This window comes from Pelobates fuscus, chromosome 11 (genome assembly GCF_036172605.1).
Source record: "Pelobates fuscus isolate aPelFus1 chromosome 11, aPelFus1.pri, whole genome shotgun sequence".
In the NCBI taxonomy this organism is placed as follows: domain Eukaryota; kingdom Metazoa; phylum Chordata; class Amphibia; order Anura; family Pelobatidae; genus Pelobates; species Pelobates fuscus.
Genome location: NC_086327.1, coordinates 100,828,834 through 100,834,833, shown reverse-complemented (window position 1 = coordinate 100,834,833; position 6,000 = coordinate 100,828,834). Strand labels below are relative to the sequence as shown.

Sequence of the window (6,000 nt, the reverse complement as noted above, 5' to 3'; positions counted from 1 at the left end):
ACACAGGGGAAGAGAGAGACACAGGGAGAAAGGAGAAAGACACACAAGGGGAGGGGGAGAAAGAGGTAGAGGGATAAGAGAGACTGGGAAGGAGAGGGGAGACATGGACACAGAGGAGCAGTGAGGGGGAGAAAGAAACATACAGAGGGACTGGGGGGAGACAAAAAGGCACACAGTGGGACTGCATATATCACTGGTGGATCCAGGGGGCAACGGCGCAATTGCCCCTCCCCTGCTGGCCGATCTCTCTCCCCGGTCCGCAGGCACCGCGCGGGCAGCCAGCAGGGGAGGGAGGAAGATAGGACCCGGGAGCTCAGCCTGCAGCTCCTCTGGGTCTTTCTTGCGCGAGCATAGAGCGTTGCCGCGCTCTGGCTCTCGCGAGAGTTAACTCTAGCCCTGGAGCTACGGGCTAGAGTTCACTCTCAACACTGTGACCACCAGGGATTCCTGGTGGTCACAGTGGTGAGAGTGAACTCAAGCCCCATAAACACACTGCCCCCACACACACACCATACACATTTACACACATTGCCTCACACACTCACATACACTGCCCACCCATACACACACAGCCCCCCATACTAACATTGCCACACACATACACAGCCCCCTCATACAGACATTGCACCACACACCCTACACATTCACACCCTACACCCCCCACACTCACACACTGAACCTTTCACACTGCACCCCGCACACATTGCACCACTGCTCCTATACCCTACTACAGCCCCATATCACAGCAGACCCCATGTAAGTTGTCAAACTGTTCTTAAGCGGTTTGACTACTTACTCTGGGAGGGGGTCCCGGCCCTCCTGGCACCAGAGCAGTAGTGGTTATTGTGCATGGATTATTTCTTTAAATAATCTACAAGTGCCCCAGTAGCCAGCCAGCCAGCCTACAGGCTGGCCAGTAGCCAGCCAGTCATCCCATTGGCCAGCCAGGCCAGCAGACAGGCACAGGCCAGTAGCCAGCCCACAGGCCTACAGCAAGCCACAGGCTTACAGCCAGCAAGCCCACAGCCTGCCAGTCGTAGCCAGCAAGCCACAGCCTGTCAGCCCCAGCCAGCAAGCCCACAGCCTGCCATCAGTAGCCAGCAAGCCACAGCCTTCTAGCAAGCCCACAGACTGCCAGCCAGCAACAGTAATTAAGGTAAGAGGAGCCAACTTGGCCTAGGTATCAGCAAGCTATGTTGTGTTGCTATATTGTGAATAGGAACCAGAGTGTTGGAGAGACACCCCTGCAGGCCCCATTATACTCCATTGTAGTCTCTAATGGGGCCTGGAGGAGATTCTTTCTAACACACTCTCTAAAGGACACTGCGATAGCCTCTGCTAGAATGACCCCCCCTCCATGGCCCAGTAGCTGTCAATTGTAATCTCTACTGGGGCCTGGAGGCTACTGTTTCCAGTAGAGGCTATCTAATGGACGCTGAGATGGCCTCTGCTAGAAAGACCCCATTCCATGGCCCATTAGCCTTCAATTGTAGTCTCTACTAGGGGCCTCGAAGGGATAATTGCACTTTTGTTCCTTGTGCCGAAAGATTGTGTAGGGTGTGGCTGGAGGCGGGACAAGGGTGGCGCTTGCTGTGGAGCATGGGTGGGGCCTGTAAGGGGGCCCTTGATTTATTTTGCCCGGGGGCCCTGAGGGTTCTCAGTCCACCCCTGCCTCCATTTACCAGAAGTCTGAGGGGGCCGGCCGCGTTATATGCTGGAGCCGCCGGGCGGTCCAGCGGCATTCCTGTTCTGGCTGTCACTGACGCTGAGGACGGGAGGAGGGAGGAGCATGTGTCTCTCTCACTCATGCTCCTTTGCGGTTCCCACAATTCCCAGCACAGGATGCTGTGCTGGGAATTGTGGGAACCGCAAAGGAGCATGAGTGAGAGAGACACATGCTCCTCCCGTCCTCAGCGTCAGTGACAGCCAGAACAGGAATGCCGCTGGACCGCCCGGCGGCTCCAGCATATAACGCGGCCGGCCCCCTCAGAGTGTGTGCCACCGGACCGGCCACCCGGTGGCACCCTGATGCCGCGACCCCGGTGGGCCAATCTGGTCCTGCCGCGGGGCCCCTTGATGGCGACCTTGGCGGCGGGCCCCCCTCCCGGCCGGGCCCTCGGACCATGTCCGAAGTGCCCGACCGGTCAGTCCGCCCCTGTTTGAGAAGTAACTGCCTGCAGATTCAGTTTACTGCTAAAAGTTGGAGGTGAGAGCCAAAACTTTGAGTCTCTTAGCTATGTGAGTGCACATTAATTTAGTACAATAAGAAAGGTAATTAAAGGTTTTGCACTATTTGCGGTCTTGTTTATATTCCCTCTAAGGTTTATTTTACAAAAACGATCCACAAAAAAAGAAGAGATGTAGTGGAACCTTGTAAGATGCAATCTACTTTTCCCTTTGAGCCAGAGATAATAGGCTCTGGATATCATGAGTTAGCATTCAATAGCACAGTATATACAATGTTTTATTTGATGTAAACATAAGGAAACATCTATGTCAACAAGGAAAACATTTATAATATAAAAGTTTTATAATATTACTTTTCATATATCACACATAACACCTTTATAGTTTTGGGGTTTATATCGTGAATAAACCTTATCAAGCAGGAAATAAGTGTTTATTATTTTTATACACTAATTCCAGGTTATGCACCCATACCCCAGAATTACATGTACAGGATTGTTGATAATGCAAGTGAAATAGGTTTGTTATTATTGCATAAGAATTTTATTGCGATTGATGCACTTTGAAGTCCAAGGCAGCAGAGCCAGGGCAACCCTTAGAGCACCAGCTCTGCAATAACCATCTGGCAATGCACACGCCAATACCAATAAGGAACAGCTGGCCAGCTCCAAGGGATCACCAGGGTACAGGGCCGGATTAACATAGGGGCCTGATGGAGCTGCAGCTCCAGGCCTAGGCCCATGGAATAGGCCCATTGATTTAAAAAAAAAAAAAAAAGGTTTTTTTTTTGTTTGTTTTTTTACACACTACTCTTAGGGTTGTTCACCTGGCCAATATTTATTTATTTGAGACTGCCTGGCCAGTGCCGATATTCCAGTAATACCGGCAATACAAATGCCTGTATTTTTCTCAGTATAAACAGAGATTATTCTGCAATACCATTACCGGCCAGTAGGGGTCGCTGTGTGTGTGTGTGTGGAGAGAGGCAGGGATAGAAAGTTACAGCATATACCTGCATTGCTCTACTCACTGATCCGCGGGGGAGCAGCTACACAGCACAAAGAGTCCAGACAGCAGCTACCAGCCTGCAGAGATACTAAGACACTAGGGGACACTATGAGACATGGGGACACATGGAGACCTCTGGGGATGCTGAGACACTTGGGGACACAGACACACATGGGGACACTGAGACAAGGACAAACACACACATGGGGACACTGAAACACTAGGGGACACTGAGACACTAGGGGACATGGGGACAAAGACACACATGGGGACACTGAGACACCGGGAGACATGGGGACATAGACACTAGGAAAACAATGTCCCCAAATGTCTCATTGTCCCCATGTCTCCAAGCCAGTGTCCTTGGTGTCTCAGTGTCCCCATGTCTTCCAGTGTCCCTAGTTTCTCAGTGTTCCCATGTCTCCCAGTGTCCCTAGTGTCTGTATGTCCATAGTCTCCCAGTGTCCCTAGTGTCTCAGTGTCCCTAGTCTCCCAGTGTCTGTGTCCCCATGTCTCCCAGTGTCTGTGTCCCCATGTCTCTCAGTGTCCCCATGTCTCTCAGTGTCCCCATGTCTCTCAGTGTCCCCATGTCTCTGTGTCCCTGGGAGACATGGGGACACAGAGACATGGGGATACAGAGATATTGTGATGCATAGTCTCAGTGTCCCCATGTCTCACAGTGTCCGCTCGTGATATGGGGACACTGGGAGACATGGGGACACATACACTAGGGGACACTGGGCAACATGAGGAGACTGGGAGCAATCCATCTATACAGCAGAATCAAACTAAGTAGTTTTTTGGTGATTTCACAGAATTTTCTCTGTCACTCCTTGTGATTTACACCATGTGAAGTCAAGCATACACAATTAGTTATGCAAATTAGCAAGGCCTGTAATTTTTTTCCAAGAAAGGTGGCAGCCCTAATTACTCTTCACATACTCTTGCTTAAGTATGGAAACTTAAGAGAGATATAGATGAACAAAACTTGTGGGGACTAGCTGAAATGAAATGAGTTAAGGTAATGCCGACTTTGGTCTCTCTAACACTGTGCCATGTTTCCTTTCTTCTACACTCACTACATCCACCTTTTCTCTGTCTCAGACTGTATACCAGGAGCTTCTTCCTTCTAGTAAGTAGGTTAGGATAGAAGTGGACCAGCGAGTACTAGGGGACAGTCCTTAGAAAGCATAGAGATAGCACATCATTAGATGCATTTATGCCAAGTTCAGGAAGCTGTTGGCCAGCATGCATGATTGGCAGGCAGCCTGACATGAATTCATGCTAGACTAGCCTTCCAATTCTTTGGGCAGACACACCTCCTTTTGGGGCATTTTCGGCCCTTTTGGAAGTTCTGGTTACATGATCCGCGTCACTGGCCCACCCTTTTACCCCGCCCATTGATTTCCTGCTTCACTGGACACTGCTGTTTGGGAGTATGGATTTACTTGAAAGATTAAAGCATAATTTAGAGAGAGATTAGCATATTTTAAGAGAGTTTTTTTATAGCTGCATCCTCTAAGTTTCCCTCCGGCAACATCTCCACCAGATACATAATGCTTGAGAGGTGTGTCTGTTTCAGTGTTTTTGATCGATAAGATTCTGTACTTAGGCCCCTCATAATTGTCAGCACCAGGCCCACTGGGCTCTTAATCCGGCCCTGCCAGGGTACCAGTCATAATGTAGAGAGGCAAGAAAAATAAATAAATACAATGTAATTATATTTTGTGTGGAGACTGGACACAGAAACAGAGCTACCGCATACACAAAATCACCCTCCCCTCCTTCAATTACCCTCTTACCACATACTGTCATCTCCCTTCAGTCAGCCACACACATGCCCTTTCAATAAGTGCGCATATTGCATAATATATAATTGAGATGATTATGGAACATTTGGGGGAAAATGTCACAAATCCAGAAATAGTATTTATTTATTTGTAGTACTATTTTCTTATTGGTAACATCATTATTCAGGATATTTTTATTTTATTTTATTTTTTTAAAGCTTCCTGTCCTAGACAATTATGTGTTTATATTTCCATACCGTAATGTTCTATCTATGCACACTGAAATGGAAAAATGCATTTAAACATTCCATTCCAGGAAACCACTTCCGATGGTCGCTTTTTGGCGAATTGTTTGGTAGTGAAGGGGTTAATATTACAAATATAAACACACAAACAACCTCACAGGCACTTTACATGTCAAGTATTGAGCAATAACAAAATAAAGTAGTGTTAGCTACTGTTAAAATACAAAAAATATCAGAAAACATGAACGATTTGAAATCATGGAAATATAAAACTGACCTAATCACACAGGAAGGAAATGTTTAACGTCCATATTTAATCCTGCAATTTTAAACATCCAAAAGGAGTGTTTAACACGTCCAAGAAGACCCGTCCCTGCTAATGACATCACAGTACACTTGGTTTTTGTAAACAAGTCCATATAAGATCTGAGAAGACAGGCAAGGAAGCCGATCCAGATTTACATTTCTACTCACTTGGAACGTAAGAAAAGCAAGGTATTTATAGAATTGCAGCATTAGTTATACAAATAAGGGGTGGGCTATATTATATATATATATTAAATATATTATTTTAAATAATAGCATTTATCAGTGTCTATGAAATGTGGAAATTATGCATTATAACATGCAGGGACGTGAGTCTGTAAAATGTAAGCTTTACAAGGGTGACACAAAAAACATTAATTAGTTCTATATTTTAAATGGATAAGACTAACTTGTCAAACTCTGAACATTCCTGTCTGTTTAAGGTAGCCACCATTCTTGGGGAA

General features: G+C 47.0%; 1 protein-coding gene across 2 annotated transcripts in view; it reads left to right on the top strand.

The window, feature by feature from the left end:
* Positions 1–5,619: 5,619 nt before the first annotated feature.
* Positions 5,620–6,000, top strand: part of LOC134577945 (membrane-spanning 4-domains subfamily A member 4A-like) — a 36,800-nt gene continuing 36,419 nt past the window's right edge. Inside the window, exon 1 of one of the 2 annotated variants that reach the window (XM_063436891.1) lies at positions 5,620–5,725. The gene's annotated coding sequence lies outside the window, so the exon portion shown is untranslated. The remainder of the gene's footprint in view (positions 5,726–6,000) is intronic. The other variant, XM_063436892.1, reaches the window with a different exon arrangement.